The following is a 26,480-nucleotide window of genomic DNA, read 5'->3' as shown; positions in this document are numbered from 1 at the left end:
CAGGGATTAGGTGGCATTTCCAGTCAACCGCACAGTTTGTGTCTTGCTTCATATCTAATACAGAGGATCTCATGTTTTAACAGTTTAATGTGTGCTCATTTCTTATCTGGTTCCTGTGCCCACAGAACTGATTGAGATGAGCCATCCTCAGTTACATATCTCTACAAGGGAACACTCAAACAGTGTACTTATTCATATATTACAAAAACCACAAGCGTATTTTTATTGCTATCGGTCATGGTAAAATACCTTATGCCAACAGGGAATATAAATAAAGCACTTATGCATGTTTTTCTCATAAGCAAATGATACTTTGTCCTCTGAGACCATAATCATCAACTATGACATGTTTGAGAAGCCTAAGACAATTCACAGAATGTTTTCATCATGAGAAAGTTTAAAGTACAAAACTGATGGGTGAATAAAATGTGTCACCACATTATAAACATTATAAATATAATTGATGGCAAGTTTAAAGCATCAATTTTCATTACTGCTGCACTGAGGACAATTTTATCAAATAGAGAATGTTGTGGCATTTCCAGAAGTTGTACTGTGTCTTCTGTCAAATTGTTTTTTTTTCAACTCTTCACATGATTTGCATTGGTTAATGACAGCCTTCAGGAGTCATCAAGAACTCTCTACTGTATAAGACATTTCAGTAATTTAAGTTATCCTTTTATGATTTACAATAGTTGTTTGCTTCCTAAGTTATAGATAAGTTATATTATAAACTTCTAGAGAGTATTAAGAAGTAACTTCTGGATATAAAATTGGGGTATACTTTATAATGTATACTTTTTTGTATCAATAATACAGTTATTTGAAGTGCAATTCAGATGTGCATTAAGTTAGACAGTGTTATTAATCAACAATATCAACTGTGACATGATTAATAAGCCATTACACTGAGGACCTTTGCTTTCTACTCCAAGTGAAATGTACATCTGATAAGTAGCTCCTATAAATTTTAATTCAAATATGAATAAAAATCAAGATCATTAACTTTCAACTTAACAATATAAACCAGTTGAGGTTATTAAGAGTAATGGAAGGTGCATTATATTTAATTCTAATCGCTAAGGCTCAGTTCACCATACTGCAAGTTTATCTCAAAAATATGTAATTTTAAAACCACATTTTAATGCAGAAGGTTGTTTCCCTTCACCTGCATGCAATACTTTAGTATTAAAAAGTAAAGTATTTGGTGCTCCTATTAGATTTTCATGATATTTCAGACAATAGCATATTGGTGAGTAGTGTTACTTAGGTTGACTACAAATATAGTGTTTATTAGAAGTTACATTTGTGGCCCTATAAAGATAATTTTGCCATTAGGTGTCACTGCATTCTGAGCTGTTTCTTTGTAGTCCTACTTGAAAATCAAATGAATTATTTTTCTTTTTTAATTTTAGGGAAAAGATGCCATTTCATTAGGATTGTGATACTCTAGGGTACAGGTGGTCTTTATTTTCAAACGAGAAAAAGAAATGCTATCCCCGACTCTTGTAAGAATTTAATTCTAGGACATATCAACATTCTATATTATCTAGATTCGATTGCTGGATTTAGTGGTGTAAATTTTTCACAAAATTAAAATACAGCAGAAATATACTCTTACACTTGTACTATCTATGGAAAAACTACAATTCCAAATAGTATGTAAATACGCTTACTAGTGCTGGTCTAAACAGACATTATGGCAACCCACTCCAGTACTCTTGCCTAGAAAATCCCATAGACAGAGAAGCATTGGTAGACTACAGTCCATGGGATCGCAAAATGTCGGACACGACTGAGAGACTTCACTTTTTCAAACAGACACTAGTAACTGGTTAACTAGGGAACATTTTGGGTCCCAAACTGATTGATGTTTATAACATGAAACACATACAGAGCTGTGAAAAAGAAAATGGGCACAAATATAAATATATTTACAAATGTCAACCATTGAATTTTGTGAATGATCATGTATATTTTCAGATAATTTTGGCATGGGAAGTATGAAGTTTTATGTATTATATCAGTTTCTTCCACACACACACCACCACCACAACTACCACTACCACAAGCACCATCAGGTTTGTGTGCTAATATGAAACCAGTGTCTATTATCAAGTAGAAGTTTTCCTGTTTATTTGACTTGTTTAAGAGGCAAAAATCTTTCTTTTGGCATATCCTATTATAAGACTAATGGAGAATGAAACTAAGGTCAACTTTGACCTGGTATATTAGTTTTAACGTTGGCAAATCACATAATTAGAGAATGGAATACTGGGTTAAATGAATGAACAGTTTATCATATTATGTTAGACCTTGCCCTGTGCCAATATTTAATAGACTAGTTGGAATAATATATTATTAAAATTCATAGTAAAAATGATCAGATGGATATCTGAAGGATAAGGGAAAAAAAACTAGAGTAATTCTGGGATTGGTTATTAAGAAGGCATCTGTGGAGTTAGGTCATTTCAACTGGTGAATTTTAGCATTTAGATGTGGACAGAAATTTTAGAAAATGTGAAAAACAGAAGGAGGATATAAGACAGTAAACAGTGTTCTGGATTAGAATTTTGAGTGTTTAGGGTTAAGTGCCAATTTTACCAATAACTTATTGAACTATATTAGGAAGCTATTTATTTTATTTAGTCCTCATTTTTATTAACCCTAAAACAAGCTTTAGATTAATGTTCATTTAAGCTCTACAGTTACGTGACCTAAAATAAAGACAAATTCCTATATTTCAGAAGAGATACAGTCAAGTATGGTTCAAACAGCCATTTTTAATAGTTAGGTTTAGCGTGAATTGAAAAAAATACAAGGGGAATAGGTGGATCACAGAACCTTAAACCTTCAAATTAAGGACCCCTTAATATGAAGATGACTTCCCTGGTGGCTCAGACGGTAAAGCGTCTGCCTAGAATGCGGAAGACCCAGGTTCAATCCCTGGGTGTGGAAGGTCCCCTGGAGAAGGAAATGGCAATCCACTCCAATATTCTTGCCTGGGAAATCCCATAGATGGAGGAGCCTGGCAGGCTACAGTATAGGGTCACAAAGAGTCAGACACGGCTGAGCGACTTCACTTTCACTTTGAATATGAAGATTTTTTGGTATTAACAAGAATTATTGTATATTTGTTAATCAGACATTCTAGATAACTTCAGTATCAGAAGGGAGAGCTGGGTTTTTTTTTTTTTTAATTTAATTTAATTTTTTAACTTTACAATATTGTATTGGTTTTGCCATATATCAAAATGAATCCGCCACAGGTATACATGTGTTCCCCATCCTGAACCCTCCTCCCACCTCCCTCCCCATACCATCCCTCTGGGTCGTCCCAGTGCACCAGCCGCAAGCATCCAGTATAGTGCATCGAACCTGGACTGGCGACTTGTTTCATATATGATGATATTATACATGTTTCAATGCCATTCTCCCAAATCATCCCACCCTCTCCCTCTCCCACAGAGTCCAAAAGACTGTTCTATACATCAGTGTCTCTTTTGCTGTCTCATATACAGGGTTATTGTTACCATCTTTCTAAATTCCATGTATATGCATTAGTATACTGTATTGGTGTTTTTCTTCTTATTTTACATTTTGTGTTTGTTTTCTCTAGGGTTAGTATTTAGATGTTACATACAGTGCTAGTGTATCCCGCAATACTAGTGTACTTTCAGGATGACTGGAGGAGTGAGTAGTCATGTTCTAACCAGCAGGGACTACAGGAGCCCTTAGAATTTACCAAGTCGAAGTGCATCAGGAATATTAGAATGCATTTGGCGCCACTCAAAAATGTAGTGTATAAAAGAAACAGCCAGTGTTTCTTCAGTGTTTTCATTGTTTTGGATTCCTGCCCCAGGTATTCCTGCTTTTACCTTACTGTTGTTCAGGAAATGGTTGTCATTGTGAAGCTGAGGCTGGGTTTACTCATTGAAAGCCTTCCTGAGTGAATAGAAGGAAGCCACAGGCAAGCACAAGGAGCTCACAAAAAGCCTCCCTGTGTGTTAAACATTTTAAAATTACTCTATAATCAAGATCATTATTAACAGATATTTTTATTCATGAAAAAAGATTGTTATTATTTTTATTAAAACAACTGTAAAATTTTTTTTCATCCCCAGATAATTCAAAGTAGTTTTTAAAATAATAATTTTATTGCTCTGAATTTTATTTTATTGCTCCGAATACTTGATTTTTCCCAAGTAATCTTGAAAACGTGATTGTTTCATTATCAAAATCATTATAATTCTTTAAGTTAGTTCCTTAAACCCACAGGGTAAGGTATATATTATTATCAATATGCTGTATGTATGCTCTTTGGGAGAATAGTATATCATCCAACAGACATTGGATGATATGAACTACTGTTCATATGAACTTTATGAACTACTGTTTTTTAGGTCCTGGATTTAAAATGTCAAACAAGTAAACTAATATGCCCTTATATTTAAGTAATTGCACTCTCATGGGGGTAGCAGCCAGATAAATAAGGAAATACATGTTATAATGTCAGGTAGTGATAAATGCTTTTAAGAAAAATGAAGGAATGGCACTGTATTTTGAGTAGGGTGGTCTGGTAAGACCTCCTGAAGAGATGATTATTGGAGCAGAGACTTGATTCCAAAAAAGGAAATTAGCCATGTGGGTATCTGATGAAAAAGGATTTCAGCCAGAGGGCATAGCAAAGGCAGCTGCCCTGAGATAAGACACTAAGGAATCTGCTTAATTCATTTAAGGAACATCTTAAAAGTCAGTGTGAAACAAATGTGTAGAGAGCAAAGCAGAAAGTAGAAGGAAATAAGTCTAAGAGGCAAATTGGGAAGATCCTATCATAGCTTATAAGTCATGATATGGTATTTAGATCTGAGTATATAGGATGCCCTCTGGAGAGTTGAGATCAAACACATGCTATGTAAAACTTTGTGTTTTAGAAAGATAAGTATATCTGCTTGGTAGAACTGATTGAAGTAGTCATAGGAACATTATTATGTACTACCATTTGACAGTACTAAATTGAACTATTCTAATAGTTTGTTGCTGAGTTAGTTGAGCAGTTTAAGATTGTTGGATGTATTTTGAAGTTTATAAAAGAAATAGGATTTTCCAATGAAACTTCTGCTGGGAGAAATCCAGAGACAATAATGAGGTTTCTGAAGTATTTTACCTAAGCAAGCAGGTGACTAAAATTGCAAACATGGGGCAATGGGTAAGTTTTAGATAAAAGTCAAAATTTACATTTATTACATTTGATATTTCTATTAGACATCAAATTTGAGAATTTAAGTTGGTAATTGATTACATTAGTCTAGAATTTCGGGGGGAAGTTAGGAATTCAAGCTGCACATTAAGAATTCATCATTACAGACATGATCTTTAAAGCAATGGGAGAGGATAGTACACTTAAGGAATAATTATGCAAAAAGAAGAGGTCAAAGATTATATACCAAAGGGTGTTCCAAAGTGTAGAGGTCAGGGTGAGAATCTAGGAGAAGAGAAAGATGTGTGACCTGTGAGTTAAGAAGAAAGCTAGGAATATGGTGTGTTCTGTAAGCCAAGCGAGGAAAGTATTTCAAGGAGAAAACCAGAAATTCTGTCAAATTTTATGGATGAAAACTGAAACTTGACTACTGGGTTTAGAAATGTTGAGGACAAAAGTGACTTTGACAAAATTGCTTTCAGTGCACTGAAGTGACAACATACAGATTGGCAAGGAATCAAAGACTTAATGGGACTTGAGGAATTCTATGAGCTTTGCTTTAAGGGACAAAAGGGTATGGTGGTGGTGGGAATACGAGGTAAAGGGAAGATTTTGTTTTTAATGATCAAAGTTTGGATATTTAGTAATTTTTTTAAAGTTTAAATCATAAGAAAATTTTCAGTAAGAGGATTCAAAATAAAATGTTCATTTTAATTCAGTCCTATTGGATTCTTGAATTTAGATAACACATGTTCAAATAGCATTGTGTTTTTGTTTTTGATTGTTGTTTATGTTTTTTTTTTTAGTTTTGTAATCTCTGGCCAAGTGATACTGGGCCAATGCCAGTGGATTTAGACAAAGAAACTTATATTAATATGTCCTCTCTGAAACAGAATCAGTTAGTTGTTCTGCAGTTTTGCTTCATGTGGTTTCCCATATTAGCACTCAAATTTAGACAAAAAATTTTTACCTGAAATTATGAATGTATTATATTTTATGGAGTATTGATATACCATTACAAGTAGAATCAACATTTAGTATTTTAGTATTTGTTAATTTTAGGGACACACCATATTCCTATATAAATGGCATTAAAATAACATTAAGATAGCATAAAAGCCTCTCATTAAAATAGACACATTTGAATTGAATAAAAGTTTCCTCTAAGTAAATTTTATTATGCATTCAATTTACTTAAATCAGTTTGGAACCATTATTGAGTGTAGTTTTTTCAAAAGGCAGTACATATTGCCACATAGAAGTTAAATAGATAAATTCATATGATATTAATTTTCAGTAACACATTTAAATATTTCCTTTTATGGAACTTTCACTTCTATTTGTGCTATACCATAACTGATCTTTAGTCATAGGTGAAAATGAGGAAAGAAAATGTTGCACATTTTCTAACCTCAGAATTCAGCCTTCTGAAAATGAATCTGAGTTCTTTTACTGGTCTCCTACTAATATACATAAGTTATGTATTGATTTTTTAGCTAAAATAAGAATATTTGTATTAAAATAAGAATGCCAATAACAGATACATTTTATTTTTCTGTGTTCTTTGTCATTTACAGTGGTATCTCCTCTATAAAACATTTGTCTTATGGAAACAATGTAATGTGACTATCACATGTTTGTTTCTGCTTGGTTACATCTATTAATGTATAAGCATAGAATACATGAACAGTGAGGGCATAGGAGTCCTCTGGTTTGGGCACAGCAATGACTGATAAAGAAGGCAAGCTGTGTTATGGCTGGAGCTGAGGAACATGATTAATGAAGTATATAACATCAAAAGATATTTTAAAATTGCTAGTTCTTGCCTTCCTGGGTGGTGAAATATAATCATTTGAAAGAAATGCTTAACAGATTTAAATTCAAATTTAACTTGGAATGAGCCCCTAAAATTGGTGATGTGCTTAGTATACTTAACCTTGACATCATTAAAATGACAGGCCCCACCAGGAGCACGTTTTATATGGGCTTATTATCTTAAAAACTGTAGGCTAGGTAATACCTTTGGAACTAAACTGGGACAAGAGAGTTCTGTTGTTCCGTGGCATGTAGTTCATGGTGAATTCAAATTTGAAAGACTGATTCTTCTATAATTTCTGCAATCTGACAACCAACACAATTATGTTAGTGGTATAGTGGCAATTACTATCTTGCTCTTCAGCCCAGATTTCTTCTTTGCTACTTCTTTGAAGGTGGTAACAGAAAATAGGGAATTTTCTTCTTAGAAATACCAGCAACTCTCAGCATAGCCCAAGGGAGGCATGCCCTTTATAAAAACCATTATAAATTTCTACTTTAAAAAAATGTGAAATAAAAAAAAAATTAACAAGTCATTAGTGTGGAAGGTGACTCATGCCCAGACTTGAGAGGGATTACTCTTTGGTTTCCTGGTGGTGCAGTCGTGTTGGGTTTTGCACATTTTTTTATAATTCATTATTTTCAAGCAGAGAAATCATGATCTACATCCTCATATTCTATTTGCAGAAAAAAACATTTTAAATGTTACATGAAAATCATGTGAATTTTTTGATTCAGTGCTTACTGAACACCTATTGTGTACACAGTTCAATATGTATTCATGGAAGACCTGGGCTTCCCTGGTGGCTCAGATGGTAAAAAATCTGCCTGCAATGCAGGAGACCTGGGTTCTATCCCTGGGTCGGGAGGATCCCCTGAAGAGGGAAATGGCAACCCACTCCAGTATTCTTGCCTGGAGAATCCTATGGACAGAGGAACCTGGCGGGCTATAGACTGTAGGGTTGCAAAGAGTCGGACACGACTAAGCCACTAATACACACACATAAGACATGCTTCCCATCCTTTAAGAATTTTGAAGTATATGTGCTTTCTGAGATAGTACTTTGGAGACTGAATGTAGAGCAATTTAGGACTCATTGGATGACTGTGGTCTATTATGGCACTGGAATATGTGATAATTCACTAAATGCCACCATTATGTTGCCCTTAAGTTGCCATAAAGCAAACATATATTTCAGAAGAAATATATGGATGGGATAAGGAGATTGCCACCTATAGAAAGTCTTCATTTATAATAGAAATCTCCTTCCTCAGCTTCATGATGGCTAATTATTAACCTTGTTTTACTTCATAGGCTACAAAGTCAATGTAGTCATGCCATAGTCAGAGCTAAGGGAAAGTCTCTGTTATTTTTATCTCTTTTCCTTTTTTTCCCTTCTATGGATATCAGTAGTTATGCTTTTAGGTCAAGTAAAAGAGGAGATGGCTTTTAGATCTAGTTATCTTGTAATTGGCCTTCCCTTGTGGCTCAGCTGGTAAAGAATATGCCTGTAATGCAGACAACCTGAGTTTGATCCCCAATTTGGGAAAATCCCCTGGAGAAGGGAAAGGCTCCCCACTCCAGTAGTCTGGCCTAGAGAATTCCATGGGGTTGCAAAGAGTCGGACACAACTGAGCAACTTTCACTGTCTATATTGTAATTAATAAAATGAATGCAATTCTTTCTAAATTTAATGCCACATATCATATTATTAAGCTTGGTTTCTTGGGTATGGAGAAATTAAATTACATTTTTTTTTTTTTAGTTTTAGAGTTATAAGTATACTATTATCTTGTATTACTAATTGGTATTTTCTTCTAATGTATAATAACCTCCTCAGTGAAAATGACAATTTTATATTATAGCAAATAAAAGAAAATTTCCTAATAGAAAAAGTAAAACTACTTAACTTTACAAATCAAGTAAGTTTTGTTGGGAAAACATATTTATGCAAGCTTTTAATTCTGTGGATATCATTGAGAATAGGACAAACATTGAAAATTGAAAATAACAGTTTGAAAACGAACTCTCCAATATTTCTATTTTTCTCCACAGGAGTTCTTGTAGTGGTTGATAAATGGTTAATAAATAGCAAAACTGGCTGCTCTGATTCTTTCTTTTATTTTTCCTGTCCATCCTTCAGTAGCAATGCTAATGAGCAGTAAAATGGCCAAAAGCAAGGAAGGAGCAAAGGGTTTTAGATAATCCATAAACCGGAAAATCAGCCCCTGAATGCTCATATGCACAGGCTTGCTGAGAAGAAACCGTTTTATTTTCTCAAAATATTGCCCAGATTCTAAGGCTAGAACTTGCTCTTGGCTGCTGAGTTTATAAGAGGAATGAAGCTTCCAGGCCACCAAGGAAGAATACTCTGAATGACAGTCTTGGAGCAGGATGAAAAATATTATTACTGGGAAAAGAATGTCCTTTAGGGGTAATGCTACTGATAGCCAAGACCCCAGGGATTAGCTCAGTTCAAAGTGCCATATCTACAGTGATACTTTTACAGAGAAAATATGGATTTTAGCTGTACTTTAGATAATACTTTAGATAATTTTGTAAAAACTATGTTGGATTGACTGTGTATCAATATAAATTGAATACTGAATAAATTGAATACTGTATTGTATATTCCCGGTTGGTTTCTAGCTGATGCTACATTATCCATCATTTAAGGAAATATTTGAATATATTGTACTTAAAAAAATTTATGAAGCACACGGATATATAGTGGTCATTAATATATATAAATGGGACTCAACTATTTTCATTCAGTTTGAGTGGGAGAAAAAAAGGTGGTCTTTGTAAGTTATCCTACCTTAAACATTGGCCCTCATGGAAAGCAAAATCTGTTTACCATTGTCATGAGAAAGCAAACAGAACATGCTGTGGCCTAAACTGTGGAGTTGTAGTCTGCCAAGTTGTAGTCTGGCAAGAGAGGGAAATGGTAAGCAATTCTACCATTGAAACATTGTTACAGTGAAGGATAGGGCAAGAGAGGAGTCTGGAAGTTAGGAAGATCCTTTTGAGGTCTACAGTAATTCTGTAAAAAAAAAAAGAACACACAAACAAACTTAGGCTAAGAGATGTCTAGCTTTGTGTTATAAGCTGTTTATAGTGGTAGTGTGGTAGATGGAGACCAGAGAAGACTTTGGCAGTACTCTGGGTGATTATTGGTGAAGGGTTGTGCCCAGCTACTGCAAATGGGAGTGGAGAGGAGAATTTGCTTAGAGGGGAGAATAATTTATCAACTCAGTCATTCTTTAGTTGCTGCTGCTGCTGCTGCTAAATCGCTTCAGTTGTGTCCCATTCTGTGTGACCCCATAGATGGCAGCCCACCAGGCTCCCCTGTCCCTGGGATTCTCCAGGAAAGAACACTGGAGTGGGTTGCCATTTCCTTCTCCAGTCATTCTTTAGAAGTGGGTGTAAAAGAGGAAAGTCTAACATCATTCTCAAGTACTATCTTGAGTGACTTAGTGGAGGCTCATGCTGTTCACCAACACAGGAGACCGAGAAAGAGTAAAGAAACTTGAGTTTGGACTGAATTCAAAATTATTTTGGCATGATTGTGAAGTGTTATATCCCAGACAGCAGCTTCCCAATACCCTCCTGCTTCCTGCCTCAGATGGAGGGGAAAAAAGCCATTCTCCATAGTGATCAATTCTGTTTTGATCTAAAAACGGTAACTTTTTCTGGTCATTCTTTTTTTTTTTTTTAATTTTATTTTATTTTTAAACTTTACAATATTGTATTGGTTTTGCCAAATATCGAAATGAGTCCGCCACAGGTATACATGTTTTCCCCATCCTGAACTCTCCTCCCTTCTCCCTCCCCGTACCATCGCTCTGGGTCATCCCAGTGCACCAGCCCCAATCATCCAGTATTGTGCATCAAACCTGGACTGGCGACTCGTTTCATACATGATATTATACATATTTCAATGCCATTCTCCCAAATCATCCCACCCTCTCCCTCTCCCACAGAATCCAAAAGACTGTTCTATACATCAGTGTCTCTTTTGCTGTCTCATATACAGGGTTATTGTTACCATCTTTCTAAATTCCATATATATGCGTTAGTATACTGTATTGGTGTTTTTCTTTCTGGCTTACTTCACTCTGTATAATAGGCTCCATGCAGTAAGAGTAGATCTCAATTACAGGAGAAAAATTATTAAAAAATTTAGAGAAGTGGTCATTCTTTTTTAACTTTTCCTTCAGATCCAATGCACATAGTGTTATTTCCTATTTAATATGTGAATCGTTTAAAATAATTTTCAACTATTTACATTCAGAAAATGATATTTCTGCATAAGGGCCTTATGATTCTTAGTTTCTATGTATACTTATTTGACAGTTCAGAATTATTTCTTCTAAATGATATTCAGTTCAGTTCAGTCGCTCAGTCGTGTCGGACTCTTTGTGACCCCATGAATCGTAGCACACCAGGCCTCCCTGTCCATCACCAACTCCCAGAGTTCATTCACACTCACGTCCATCGAGTCAGTGATGCCATCCAGCCACCTCATCCTCTGTCGTCCCCTTCTCCTCCTGCCCCAGTCCCTCCCAGCATCAGAGTCTTTACCAGTGAGTCAAGTCTTTGCATGAGGTAGCCAAAGGACTGGAGTTTCAGCTTCAGCATCATTCCTTCCATAGAACACCCAGGGCTGATCTCCTTTAGAATGGACTGGTTGGATCTCTTTGTAGTCCAAGGGACTCTGAAGAGTCTTCTCCAACACCACAGTTCAAAAGCATCAATTCTTCGGCGCTCAGTTTTCTTCACAATCCAACTCTCACATCCATACATGACCACAGGAAAAATAATAGCCTTGATTAGATGGACCTTTGTTGGCAAAATAATGTCTCTGCTTTTCAATATGCTATCTAGGTTGGTCATAACTTTCCTTCCAAGGAGTAAGTGTCTTTTAATTTCATGGCTGCAGTCACCATCTATAGTGATTTTGGAGCCCAGAAAAATAAAGTCTGACACTGTTTCCACTGTTTCCCCATCTATTTCCCATGAAGTGATGGGACCAGATGCCATGATCTTAGTTTTCTGAATATTGAGCTTTAAGCCAACTTTTTCACTCTCCTCTTTCACTTTCATCAAGAGGCTTTTGAGTTCCTCTTCACTTTCTGCCATAAGGGTGGTGTCATCTGCATATCTGAGGTTATTGATATTTCTCCCAGCAATCTTGATTCCAGCTTGTGCTTCTTCCAGCCCAGCATTTCTCATGATGTACTCTGCATATAAGTTAAATAAGCAGGGTGACGATATACAGCCTTGACGTACTCCTTTTCCTATTTGGAACCAGTCTGTTTTTCCATGTCCAGTTCTAACTGTTGCTTCCTGACCTGCATATAGGTTTCTCAAGAGGCAGGTCAGGTGGTCTGGTATTCCCATCTCTTTCAGAATTTTCCAAATGCTACTACTGATTTTTATTTTTTTATTTTTTTTTTGTGTAATAAAGTTTTATTAAAGTATAAAGGAGATGGAGAAAGCTTCTGACATAGGCATCAGACGAGGGCAGAAAGAGTACCCGCTTGCTAGTGTTAACAATGAAGTTATATAATCCAAAGAATATCTGGAGGTTGTAAAGACCTCATCAGACCTACTCACATAATTTACATTTTAAGATAACACGGTCCTCAGGCAAGATACATCCTTGTAAAGACCAAGTCTACTCCCATAATTAACATTTTAAGATAACAGAAGGTTGAATCCAAAGACTGTCCTTAGGCAGGATACATTATTGTTATATAATCCTAAGGAATGTGGAGAAAGAAAAAAAGTTTGTCCTTTCTTCCTCCTTGAGAATTCCAGACCCCTCTCTCCTTGGGGACCCCTAGACTCCCTATCAACCTGCCTAGGAACTGACTCTCTCATTCCCCCCTTTTCTTTTAGGAGAATTATGTTGCCTAGGGAAAAGGGGTGTCGTTCTCGTTCTGTAACTACTTCCGAGCTGACAAGGGGCAATGTCTCTAAATTGGTGAGGCAACATATTCTCCTAATCCTCATATTGAGGATATCTGATCCAGGGACCCCAAATAGTAGTTGGAGGAAACTACAGCAGTAGCAGGAGTTTGAGCAACCATTTGTAACTTAAAAGCTTTCATGCGGCTAGAAACAATTCCAGTTATACAATTATAGATGTAGGGAGCAAACAGCAAAAACAAAACAATCAGAATCAAAATTAAAAGTCACATTATGTCTATAGTTAAAGTACAAAGTATTGCACCAGTCCATTTTAGGGTTGGTAGATGTCATCAGATGAAGAAGAGGCATCGCATGTGATTGTTGTCGAAGGTATTCACAGACTTGGAGAAAGTCTTTTCCTTGAAGTGGGGATGTCCACCACGGGAAGCCTTCCACTGACGAAGAGGGGAGTGCTCCACAGACCCAGCAGTTAGACCGATTGTGGAATGCACCATAGGAGTGAGCCCAGGACAGGAAGACATTGTCTTGAGGATCCAACGGCAGACTCAGGATTTTTGGAGTCAGCAGAAGTAGACTCACATAGATTATCAGGCCCATCCGCTGCCCTTTGCTTAACTCTAGAGCTCGGGTCAGAGCCACAAGCTCTGCTAACTGAGCACTGGTTCCCTGGGGGAGAGATTTTGCTTCCAAAACCTGTTTAGCAGTCACCATGGCGTAACCTGCTTTACGCTTTCCATCTCGAACAAAAGAACTGCCATCTGTAAATATTTTCATGTCAGGATTGTCTAATGGGGTATCCTTTAGATCCTCCTGAGCTGCATAGTTTAAAGTTAGGAATTGAGAACAATCGTGATCAGGTGTTTCATTTTCCTTCTCAGGAAGGAAAGTGGCAGGATTTAAATTTCCACAAACTTTAAGCTTAGTCCTTCTAACAACAATGACTGATACTTAAGAAGCCTACTGTCTGTCATCCAAATATTAACCTTAGAAGTTAAGATTTCACTCACATCATGAGAAGTCAGTACAGTAAGGTTTCGTCCATTAATTATTTTTAAAGCTTCAGGTGCTAATAAAGCCGCTGCCCCAATTACTCTTAGGCAGTGGGGCCACCCACGTGAAACTACATCTCATTCTCTGCTTAGATAAGCAATAGGTTGTTGGTGAGGCCCTTGGGGTTGTGTCAAAACTCCCAATGCCACACCTTTTCTTTCAGTGACAAACAAATTAAATTCTGACCCTGTGGGCAAGCTCAGAGCTGGAGCTTGCAGGAGAACAGTCTGAAGAACTTTAAAAGCCTTTTGAGTTTCTGGAGACCAAACCAGTTTGTTGGTTTGGGCCTGCTGAGTTTCAGCTATAAGTTTATATAAAGGCTGGGCAAGTTTCCCATAACCCGGAATCCAAATGCGACAGTAACCTGTGATTCCCCAAAATCCTCTCAATTGTCTTAAAGTCATAGGTAGGGGATGATTTAGTATCGGTTTAATTCTCTCAGGGCCTATGGCCCTAGTCCCTTCTGATATGATTAGGCTCAGATATCTAACCGATTGTTGACAAAGCTGAGCCTTTTCTCTTAATGTCTTGTAACCACAGTCTGCCAGAAAGTTTAAGAAATCTTCTGAGGCTCGTGAACAAGCTTCCTCTGTCTCAGCACAGAGCAAAATATCATCTACATATTGTAACACCACTGCTTCAGAGCTATTAAAGTGTTGTAGATCCCGTGACAAACTTTGTCCGAATAAGTGAGGACTGTCACGAAATCCCTGGGGCAAAACTGTCCAGGTTAACTGAGAAGCTGGCTGCGTAGGGTCTTCAAAGGCAAATAGAAATTGACTTTCTAATGAGGTGGATGAAACTGGAGCCTATTACACAGAGTGAAGTGAGCCAGAAGGAAAAACATCAATACAGTATACTAATGCATATATATGGAATTTAGAAAGATGGTAACAATAACCCTGTGTACGAGACAGCAAAAGAGACACTGATGTATAGAACAGTCTTATGGACTCTGTGGGAGAGGGAGAGGGTGGGAAGATTTGGGAGAATGACATTGAAACACATAAAATATCATGTAAGAAACGAGTCGCCAGTCCAGGTTCGATGCACGATACTGGATGCTTGGGGCTAGTGCACTGGGACGACCCAGAGGGATGGTATGGGGAGGGACGAGGGAGGGGGGTTCAGGATGGGGAAAACATGTATACCTGTGGCGGATTCATTTTGATATTTGGCAAAACTAATACAATTATGTAAAGTTTAAAAATAAAATTAAAAAAAAAAAAAAAAAAAAAGAAATTGACTTTCTTCCGCCAAAGGCACGGAATAGAAGGCATCCTTTAAATTAATTACTGAGAAATATTTGGCCCGTTCAGGAATTTCAGACAATACAGTATAAGGATTAGGCACCACGGGGTGTAAAGGAACTATAGCCTCATTTATTATTCGTAAATCTTGAACTATAAAGAAATCGAATGGTAAATGGAGACTATTACTGATTTTTAAAAGTGTATATCTTCATTCTCATTTCATAATATGACCATACATATTTTTAATCAAGGTCTGGGACTAATATTAAGAGACTAGTGCTGTTAATTTATTTGATACCCATTTCCAATCAAAACAACTTTAAAATGCAGTGATCTTTGATATTTTATGTTATCAAAGTAAAATAAAAATATGAAAATTTAAATTACTTGTGCATGATTGCTTTTATAGTTTCATATTTCAAGTAGAATCTCCTTATATAAATTCATAGAATTACATGGAAGGGTTAAAATATTTCCATAAAATTGTGTATCCTTTAATTTCATGTTATCTACAAACAGTTAGCTGAATGGGGGAAAATTGTCCTCCTAGAATGGTGAAGAAAAGCCTGAAATGGGACTAGAGGGATCTTGTTGAGACTTCAGGCCTCATTTTATAAGTGTCTCAGAAGACTCTATTTTATGGTTAAGGATCTGTGTTCTCAGATAAGAAATGTTTGAAAACATGGATCTGCAGTCAGGAAAATGTGACAGCAGAAGCAGTGTGTCTGCATGTGTGTAAAAACACTGGTTGCACTGAAGAGGAATGGAGCAGATCCATATCAGCCAGTCTTTCTGTCTCTCTGTCTTTGTTTAGAGTCTAGCTTTTCAGGCTGTTTATATAATACATACTGCCAATGCTTAATCCAGTAGAAACAGTTTAGGTGTGATATTATTTGAACTTAATTTTGCCATCTTGCTCTTTCTTGTTTTTAGTAAGTTGATCAAGTGTATGAGAACTAAGGATGGAAAATGGAGTGCTCCAGTGGGGAGGAAGGCTGCTGGCATTTCTCAGTCTTGCTCTCAGGCTCTCTTATTAGTTTTAGAGTAGACCAAGGGATGAGATGGAGAAGGCAACGGCACCCCACTCCAGTACTCTTGCCTGGAAAATCCCATGGACGGAGGAACCTGGTGGGCTGCAGTCCATGGGGTCGCTAGGAGTCGGACACGACTGAGCGACTTCACTTTCACTTTTCACTTTCATGCATTGGAGGAGGAAATGGCAACCCACTCGTGTTCTTGCCTGGAGAATCCCATGGACAGAGGAGCCTGGTGAGCTGTCGTCTATGGGGTCGCACAGAGTGGGACACGACTGAAGCGACTTAGCAGCAGCTGCAGCAGCAAGGGATGAGAAATTTAAAATCGATGAAGGATAACCTGAGTCAGTTCAGTTATTAAAAATTGCAATGATTGTTAATTTTTGTTTCTGAAAGGGTTATTTTTGTATAGTACCAAAAATAAAAGCACTCAATTTGATGTCAGAGGTATATATTCAAATCATGTTTTGTTCACTTTGCCACTTCATAAGCTTGAAGTCTTTGGATAAGTAATGAGACTTTCACCATCTCAAATGTTCCTGCTTCTGCTTCCTCTCCACTTCATTGGTTATAAGGATAAGCTGTTGTAACATTTAAAATATGAACTTATGGACTATGCAAATAGTATTCATACTTAAGGAGCTATAACTTGCAATTTAACTATACTGCTAGTCAGTGTCCTGGTTGTGCATTAGAAAGTGGATCCCATGCCTCACATTAGACAGGGTTCCCTGTTTATCCTCTGTTCCTAAAATAGTAATTCAGGTTTACATCTATGCTTTTTTACAACATATTAATCAAAGTTGAAAGTTTTTATTAAAGTAACTGAATTTAAGTATTCCTTTAAAGGTGACATTTCCCTCTCAAATTACATGAAATAAGTTGCTAACATGTTGTTATCGCTGATGCTGATGTTTAGTTATGTTTTGCCACCACACCCTTTCATCTGGAATAGGGTCATCTTGTAATTTATTATCCAAACTGGGAGTCTTTTGAAAGTGAAAATGACCTATTAAGATTTCCCCTGGGGTGAAAGGGACAGACTAGAGCTGACTGGAGGCAAACAGGGACAAGGCTGCACTCATTTCAAAAGCTTACCTGCAGGCATGTGATTGGCTTGTGTTTGGTCCAGCCACCATAGGCAGTGGTTCTATCTTAACAACAGATTGTTCCTTATCTAAAGGAGGTTTTGATTTTGTTTTATTTTTAATTACTTAGACCACTTTTCTCCATGGGCAGCAGAAAAGAGGAAAAATAGCTATGTATAGGTTCTCTTTGTTCAGACAAACATATTTAACTGAATTTTAAAATATCAGACATTAGTATCTGTCATCACTCCCTTTATTCTTCTGCATCTATTCTCCCTATCTACTGTTTGACTGCTTCTGTTAACAGAATTCACTGGATATTGGCAATTGTATCAGTTCACACCTAACCTCAGATGCTTTGTCTCTGGAACTATATAAATAAAGGACACATTCTCACATGGAGTGAAATGTTCTCAGAAACATAAAGTTTACAACAAAGATTTAGATTTGCTTCAGTTTTGCATCCTAAAAGAAAAAAGCATCACCTAAACAAGTTTTTGACAAGTTTTATTTTTAATGGAAATATACCAAATAAGAGGTATTCTCCTTTCCAAATAAGAGGAGAATCACCTTAAGAATTAGTTTCAAAGGTGTATATTTAATGTTTTCTTCTTAGAGGGGATAAGCATAAAATATTGGCTTGTGATTTCAAATTAATTGCACTATAACTAGTGTTTAATAGATTCAACCTGTACAGACTTCACTGTCAGAAGGATACCTGTTAGTTTGGTGTAAAATTCATTAGATTCTCTTAACCTTCCTTTCCTTTTTCTCTGTTCTGAAGTCTAGTTTTACCTCAAGAAATGAACATGTGATACTCTGCATTGGTCTCTTACCTTCACACTCTCGCTCTTCCCTTGACGGCCTAGTTCATATAAACCTTATCTTCTTTTCTTCACTTTTGGCACCCTGGTTATTACTTTCTGTGATTTTCAAGCGTGGAACTGCCTTTGAGAGCATTTTCCTCACTCTGTGTCCAAAGAAGAGTGCAGCCTTCCTCCTTTCTCAGTGCCAGTTTTTAGGGTTGGGCTGACCTGTTCCTTAGGTCATTTTCAATGTAGAAATTGCATAATCATAGATTCTATAGTTGGGAGGAAGGTTAGAAATTGTATATAGTACAAAGTCCTTTTGCTGATGAGAAAACTGAGAGGTTAAGTGAGTTGAATGCTGCATAGATAGGCATTTTTAAATAGTCTATTAAGCATAATTTTTACTAAAAATGTAATTGTAGTCACATCATCAAAGAAGTATTAATGTAGGCTATTAGCCAGGAGATAGAAATAGCCCGATTATGTAGCACTGGATAATTGTTTTCATTAACGTAAGGTCCATTTTACCTGTGCTCTACTGTACTGCTTTAGAGGACTGTAATTAATTTCCTCTGAAGCTTGCTAATACAATGTGAGAGGTAGCTAACCCAATTGTTGGGAAGCTATTCCCACAGCTACTAGGGGCAGGAAGTATATGTACCATCTTCTAGGAATTCTCCCAGATTTTAGAGCTCAGCAGTCTATCCCAGATCCAAACCCTATTCCTCAGCCTACGCACTCCACTCTTGCTTCCTCACAGTCTCCTTCCTCTCCTCTCCTCTACCAGACTCAAGTTGGAACTTGTTTCCTTCAAAATTTACAAAAATTAATTCTGTCTCTAATAATCTGTATCATTGTGCATGTATTTATGCTTGGTTTTTAATCACTCTTGGACAGTTTATTTCCGTGTTTTCAACCTTACTGTTTTCATATGTAAAACGTAAATGTAGCGACCTATAATGAAGAGACAAATGAAAAGTAAATTATATAAGATAAATTGGAAAAAATAAAATAAGACTGGCACAGGATGAGTTTTCAATAAAATTTTGTTTTCCTTATCCTTCTCTGCTTTCCCTCAAAATTTCATAAATAGTTGTGATTAATTGTACATTTTATTTCTGTTTTCTGCACATTTGCCAAATATCTTGAGGCTAGAGTTAATTGATTTTCTCAATTATGTCAAGTAGAGAGGAAAACTATCTGTGAAAATATGGGTTATTTATATTCTCATTTACAAATTCAAAGAGGCTTGCTGTTTGCTTAATATGACAGAAACACTTTAAACAAACTTAGGATTTTTAAATCCTTTTTCTTTTTTGGCTTCAGAACTTTCATAAAATAGAGATTTCTTTTTCTAGTTGTTTATAAGCTTATAATCTTTTTGGTGCTTGGATCCATTTTGAAAAACAACCCTTCTTTAAGTCTTCTTTCAAATCCAACTAACTTTATACTTTTTATATCATGAAAGTCATAATATCATCACCTCATATTACTTTCTGATTCTCAGTTCTAGAAAATAATAATAAATTACTACAGTTCAGTTCAGTTGCTCAGTCATGTCCGAATCTTTGCAGCCCCATGAATCGCAGCACGCCAGGGCTCCCTGTCCACCACCAACTCCTGGAGTTCACTCAAACTCATGTCCAACAAGTCAGTGATGCCATCCAGCCATTTCATCCTCTGTCGTCCCCTTCTCCTCCTGCCCACAATCCCTCCCAGCATCAGAGTCTTTTCCAATGAGTCAACTCTTCGCATGAGGTGGCCAAAGTACTGGAGTTTCAGCATCATTCCTTCCAAAGAACACCCAGGGCTGATCTCCTTCAGAATGGACTGGTTGGATCTCCTTGCAGTCCAAGGGACTCTCAAGAGTCTTCTCCAACACCACAGTTCAAAAGCATCAGTTCTTCGGCGTTCAGCTTTCTTCGCAGTCCAACTCTCACATCCATACATGACCACTGGAAAAACCATAGCCTCGACTAGACGGACCTTTGTTGGCAAAGTAATGTCTCTGCTTTTCAGTATACTATCTAGGTTGGTCATAACTTTGCTTCCAAGGAGTAAGCGTCTTTTAATTTCATGGCTGCAATTACCATCTGCAGTGATTTTGGAGACCCCAAAAATAAAGTCTGACACTGTTTCCACTGTTTCCCCATCCATTTCCTGTGAAGTGATGGGACCAGATGTCATGACCTTAGTTTTCTGAATGTTGAGCTTTAAGCCAATTTTCTCATTCTACTCTTTCACTTTCATCAAGAGGCTTTTGAGTTCCTCTTCACTTTCTGCCATAAGGGTGGTGTCATCTGCATATCTGAGGTTATTGATATTTCTCCCAGCAATCTTGATTCCAGCTTGTGCTTCTTCCAGCCCAGCATTTCTCATGATGTAAGTTAAATAAGCAGGGTGACAATATACAGCCTTGACATACTCCTTTTCCTATTTGGAACCAGTCTGTGGTTCCATGTCCAGTTCTAACTGTTGCTTCCTGACCTGCATACGGATTTCTCAAGAGGCAGGTCAGATGGTCTGGTATTCCCACCTCTTTCAGAATTTTCCACAGTTTATTGTGATCCACACAGTCAAAGGCTTTGGCATAGTCAATAAAGCAGAAATAGATGTTTTTCTGGAACTCTCTTGCTTTTTCCATGATCCAGCGGATGTTGGCAATTTGATCTCTGGTTCCTCTGCCCTTTCTAAAACCAGCTTGAACATCAGGAAATTCATGGTTCACGTATTGCTGAAGCCTGGCTTGGAGAATTTTGAGCATTAATTTACTAGCGTGTGAGTGAGTGCAGTTGTGCGGTAGTTTGAGCATTCTTTGGCATTGCCTTTCTTTGGGATTGGAATGAAAACTGACCTTTTCCAGTCCTGTGGCCACTGGTGAGTTTTCCAAATTTGCTGGCATATTGAGTGCAGTACTTTCACAGCATCATTTTTCAGGATTTGAAATAGCTCCACTGGAATTCCATCACCTCCACTAGCTGTGTTCGTAGTGATGCTTTCTAAGGCCCACTTCCCCTTCCAGGATGTCTGGCTCTAGGTGAGTGATCATACCATCGTGATTATCTTGGTCATGAAGATCTTTTTTGTACAGTTCTTCTGTGTATTCTTGCCACCTCTTCTTAATATCTTCTGCTTCTTTTAGGTCCGTACCATTTCTGTCCTTTATCGAGCCCATCTTTGCATGAAATGTTCCCTTGGTATCTCTAATTTTCTTAAAATGATCTCTAGTCTTTCCCATTCTGTTGTTTTCCTCTATTTCTTTGCATCAGTTACTTAATTACCTTCTAATTTTATTTTAATATCATCATCCACTCCTTTCTTACCTTCCTAATATTTACTGTGCTGAAATGTTTATTTTGCATTTCCTGTGCTTATGGAAAATAATTCTGGGTAGAAAAATTGTGTGCTGATGAGAAAATAAAGGGAAAGAGAAGTCATGGTGATTTGGTTAGCATTTAATTATCCTGGCCGTTTTACATATTGGTACCGATTTACTAATTGTGTTTTTTCAGTTAAAGTAGACTTGTCTTCTAAAATTGACCTGTTAATGTGGGTTTAATCAATAGAGCCAGCTCCACAGGTTTATAACTGATTAAAGGTCAGTAAATTATTTGGGCATTTGAGATCAAATCAGCACAATTAGTATAGAACCCTGATTGTAAAATCCACAAATTAATTTTAGTATAAAAGTTCTTTAGTGAAAAAAGACTTTATTGTATATTTAGAATTACAATTATTCAAAATAAATGGATACATATGTATGTATAGCTGATTCACTTTGCTGTACAGCAGGAACTAACACACTGTAAGGTACTGGAGTGGGTAGCCATTTCCCTTCTCTAGGGTATCTTCCTGACCCAGGATCGAACCTGAATCTCCTACATTGCTGGCAGATTCTTTACCATCTGAGTTCCCAAAGAGGCCCTAAAAGAACTGTACTCCAATAATATCTTAAAAGAGTACAGCTGGTGTGTTTCTATAGTATTTGGAGGGATCATTGAACTAGTTGGCCTACCTTTGGCGCCACTTTCATAAATTTAATATTTTAATAATTTATCATCCCCCTGGTCCTGCTTCATCTCTGTAAAAATACCAGGAGGATACTTGTTGCTTCTCAAACACTTTGGAAGCCTCTGGTTTAATCTGAAACTAGCCACTCTATTAAGGGCAGGGAGAGACTGAAAAAAAAAAAAAAAAAAAGCAGTCCACTACAGATTGTTAGATGGTAGGTTAATAAGCAAGGGAGACTAGTTACAGGTTTGTCTTGGGTGGCTGCACCCACCCCCTAGAATGTTAAAAGTTTGCAAGTATACCTAGGAGATACTGTGGCTTTGATTTCAGAACCACTGAAACAAATCAAGTATCACAATAAAGTAAGTCCATGAATGTGGATTCTGGTTCATATAAAAGCTATGTTTACATGACACTGTACTAGTCTATTAAGTGTGCAATAAAGAGAACAGTGTATGTACCTTAATCCAAAAGCATTTTCTTGCTAAAAAATGCTGACCATCATGTTAGCCTTCAGTGAGTCATAGTCTTTTTGCAATATAACATCAAACTATAGATCGCAGATCAAATATTATCATTTTTGTCAGAATTGCCAAACTGTGACACAGAGACAATGATGTGAGCAAATTAAAAACAAAAACAAAACCCCATAATGCCTTCAAAGTTTACTAAAGTGAAGTCCAATAAAATGAGATATGCCTGTATGCCTTTACTGGGCTCAGTTCCTCATAGCAGAGGCCTTAACTGAGTTCAGTTACATACCAAGTACACATAACCTAAACACCACATGTCTATTTCAAGGCTATATCCTTGGAGCAGCCTCTGGGAGGGGGAAGGCAAGTGGAAAATACATTCCACGGACAGGAGAAGTGGGTAGGGAACTTCCCATTGTTCTGCTTGGGGGTCACCCCGCAGTCATGTCATTTTGATTTTCTGCCCCAACAATACTATAGGGTATAACAACATAGTGAAAGTGACTAAATCCATTCCCTATAATGAGAATAATATATAACGTGCTCTTCATAATTATATATAAGAACCAGTAGTGAGTGACATTTATTAAGAACTCACAATATGGCAATCATTGTTGTGAACTTTGTAGATATTATCTCATTAAATTGTTACAGTGACCCTAATAATGTTGGTACTATCATTATTACCATTTTGCAGATGAGATTAAGGGAAGTTTAGCATTGCATTTTAATTCTTCCAGTTGCACTCAGTCACAGAATATAAAAACGGATAGGGTCTGACGCCTGTCCTCATTTCTTCCCTTATTGTGTCTATAGAATAGTTTCTACTGGATTTCTATCTATTCCATGCATCCCGTGCTCTTTTCCCCTGCTGATAGTCACTTTGCCAACAAGAAGCCAGTTACTTTCTTAAGAGCCCTCTCTGATTTTCTTATCAATGTGAATCAGGGAACCCCATGCATTTCTCACCAACTGAAGCTAAGTTGCTTCAGTCATGTCCAACTCTTTGCAGCTCCATGGACTGTAGCCTGCCAGGCTCCTCTGGTCCATGGTATTCTCCAGGCAAGAATAATGGAGTGGCTTGTCATTCCCTTCTCCAGGGCATCTTTCCAACCCTGGGATGGAACCTGTTTCTCTTACATGTCCTGCATTGGCTGGTGGGTTCTTTATCATTAGTGTTACCTGGGAAGCCATTTCTCACTACATTCTATAAAACTATTGTAGCCTTGAATTTGATTTTTAATCAATTTGAAAAAAAAACCTGAAATCTCTTCTAGTGAGTTGTTATTTAAAAAATTAACATAGTTTTGTTGTTGTTTTACAAATGGCTGTTATTTTATTGTGTTTTTTTTTTTTTCCTGAGTCACAGAGCATCATTGATTAATTAAAAAAAGGCACTATTAGGCTTAATATCTACGTCTTTTAAAGTGTCTGTTCACTTGTCTTTAGTTGGTTTTTAGTGTATTATACAATTACTTGAAGTTGGCATAAGTCTTCATTTCACATTATTTCTAGTGTATTAAGTATCTACTTAGCAACAATCTTGCCTATAATTCTAAATGGAGTTTTTGTGCCCTCTTAATCTCTGGTCCCCATTGGGAAAAACTCACTCAGAAACTCATTTTAGAGTACGTCATATACCAGGGAGTAACAAGGCATGTTTCACATATATTCTTGTTTTACCTTATTTTCCACTGAGAAAGCAGAGTAATTAGTTAGTCATGATTCCTTGTCTAGATCTTTAAGTTAAGCTAGCCAGGTCTTACATAAAGCTTTTGGCCAATATTCCTCTCTTATGAAAAATAAATTAATTTAATTATTCTACAAAATCATACCTGTTTTGGTTTCACCTTTTATAAATGAAAGTTTTAGATATGTTTAGGTATGTTTCCTGAAATTTTGTTTTCTTTGAATCCAGAAGACATTTTGGGCATTCTTTCTGAATGTTTATCCTTTTTCTTCCCCTCTCATGTGTGGAATAGAAAGGAATTAGAAGAAAATTATAATGATTAAAGTAGTGTGGAGAGTGGGAAAAGGAAGACATGGTGTGTTATTTGCAATGTCATTTTTATCTTTGGTAGGATGATGTACTGTGTTAAGATAAGGGCCACCAGGAAAGAAAAAAAGGAAAAATAAAAGTTGACTTTTACCAACATACTTTAAAAGTGCTTTTTGTGTATGTTAATATATGAAATGATAAATGTTCATCTGCTTGAAAAGGAGCTGTACAGAGGTAAAGACAGAGAGAAATGTCAAGTGTTGAATAAGGACAAAAACAAATAATACACAGACTCAAGAGGGAGAATGACCTTTATAGAATGCCTAACAGCTGCATGCAGTCCAGGTCTCTGCTGGAACAGGACAAGGACTGCCTCCTGTGCCATGTTCAATGTTCTTCTCTGCAGGAACACTGATGCAGGGAAAGGGTGCATGAAAGTGACTAATAGGTCACTTCAGCTAATGTCAGCCAGATATGTGACTCAGTAGGCCAGAGGTTTGCTGAATGAACTTCAACCAAGATGATCTAAAGTAAACATTTAGAAGAAGTAACAGCCTAATCCACTTGTGTTCATTAGGAAAATGATGGCAATTTTTTTGGTTACATGTGATTATCTTACTACAGTTAGCTTCTTGATTAAGCATACCAAAGACACTATTTTCTCTTACACTAGAAAGGATGCATTGAATACTAACCTTTCTTATAGTATTGAACTTGCACTTTTCCTTTGTGTGATCTTGAATTTTCTTGTTTTGAAAAGTAGTTTTATGATAATGGTTCAGTTCAGTTCAGTTCAGTTGCTCAGTCATGTCTGAATCTTTGCGACCCCCTGAATTGCAGCACGCCAGGCCCCCCTGTCCATCACCAAATCCCGGAGTTTATTCAAACTCATGTCCATCGAGTCGGTGATGCCATCCAGCCACCTCATCCTCTGTTGTCCCCTTCTCCTCTTGCCTCCAATTCCTCCCAGCATCAGGGTCTTTTCCAATGAGTCAGCTCTTCGCATGAGGTGGCCAAAGTATTGGAGTTTCAGCTTTAGCATCAGTCCTTTCAAAGAACACCTAGGATTATGGTTACAAGGAACATAATAAAATGTAACCTGAGAAAGGCCTTTGTTATCGTAGGATATTAAAACTAGTATTTTTTTCTGGATGTTCAGAATAAAATGTTATGAAGCAGAAGTACATATAAAAAAATGAATCTTTCAGGAATGTCCTTTTCTAACTTCTGTAGCCAGAATTAGTTTATGTACTAACACTTAGCTATTGGAAAGTGTTCTATCAGTATTAATTTGTGGTTTTCATGTTTCATCTTTATGTTCTTGCTAACTGTTCTGTAATAATTTCTATCTGAAGCTGAAAAAGGAAATTGGACTTGAAGCTGGAATAAGTGACTGTATCAGATCACAAAATTCTCACTCTCTAGAAGATTCTAATCTTGGGTAGAGGTTTGCTTTGTGTATCTACGTGTGTACTAGATAATAGTCATCGTTCTTATGTTTGTATTTTGTGGTCCATGATGTTAACTGTACATAATCAGTATTCTAGGATAACATCCTAAGTGGTTAAGGTATCGCAAGTGGATCAAAACCTGAAGTTTCAAATGCTTTGTTTTGTGGGCTCTGATTATCTAGGAAGCTGTTCATAGAGTTGTGCCGTCTGGCTTCTTTCTAACTCTCTACATAAAAACTTTGGCATTTATTAGAAAGAGGAAGAAAAAAAAGATGATGTTTTACACATATTTCACTTTTTATGGGTTTCTCACAATCATGTATCAACCCAATTCAGTCATATTTGTATTTCTTCCAACT

The 26,480-nt window shown here is 36.8% G+C and overlaps 1 protein-coding gene and 1 non-coding gene across 2 annotated transcripts in view; both read left to right on the top strand.

Annotated features, from left to right (window-relative positions):
* The window catches only part of GRID2 (glutamate ionotropic receptor delta type subunit 2), a 1,601,453-nt gene that overhangs the window by 4,020 nt on the left and 1,570,953 nt on the right, over positions 1–26,480 (top strand). The window lies entirely within an intron of this gene.
* On the top strand, positions 2,887–2,958 carry TRNAS-AGA (transfer RNA serine (anticodon AGA)). The gene has a single exon. It is a non-coding gene; the product is annotated as a tRNA-Ser (tRNA).

The sequence above is a fragment of the Bos taurus genome, chromosome 6 (genome assembly GCF_002263795.3).
Source record: "Bos taurus isolate L1 Dominette 01449 registration number 42190680 breed Hereford chromosome 6, ARS-UCD2.0, whole genome shotgun sequence".
Taxonomy (NCBI): domain Eukaryota; kingdom Metazoa; phylum Chordata; class Mammalia; order Artiodactyla; family Bovidae; genus Bos; species Bos taurus.
The sequence above is the reverse complement of the archived record's forward strand: the minus strand, read 5'-3'. Positions and strand labels throughout refer to the sequence as shown.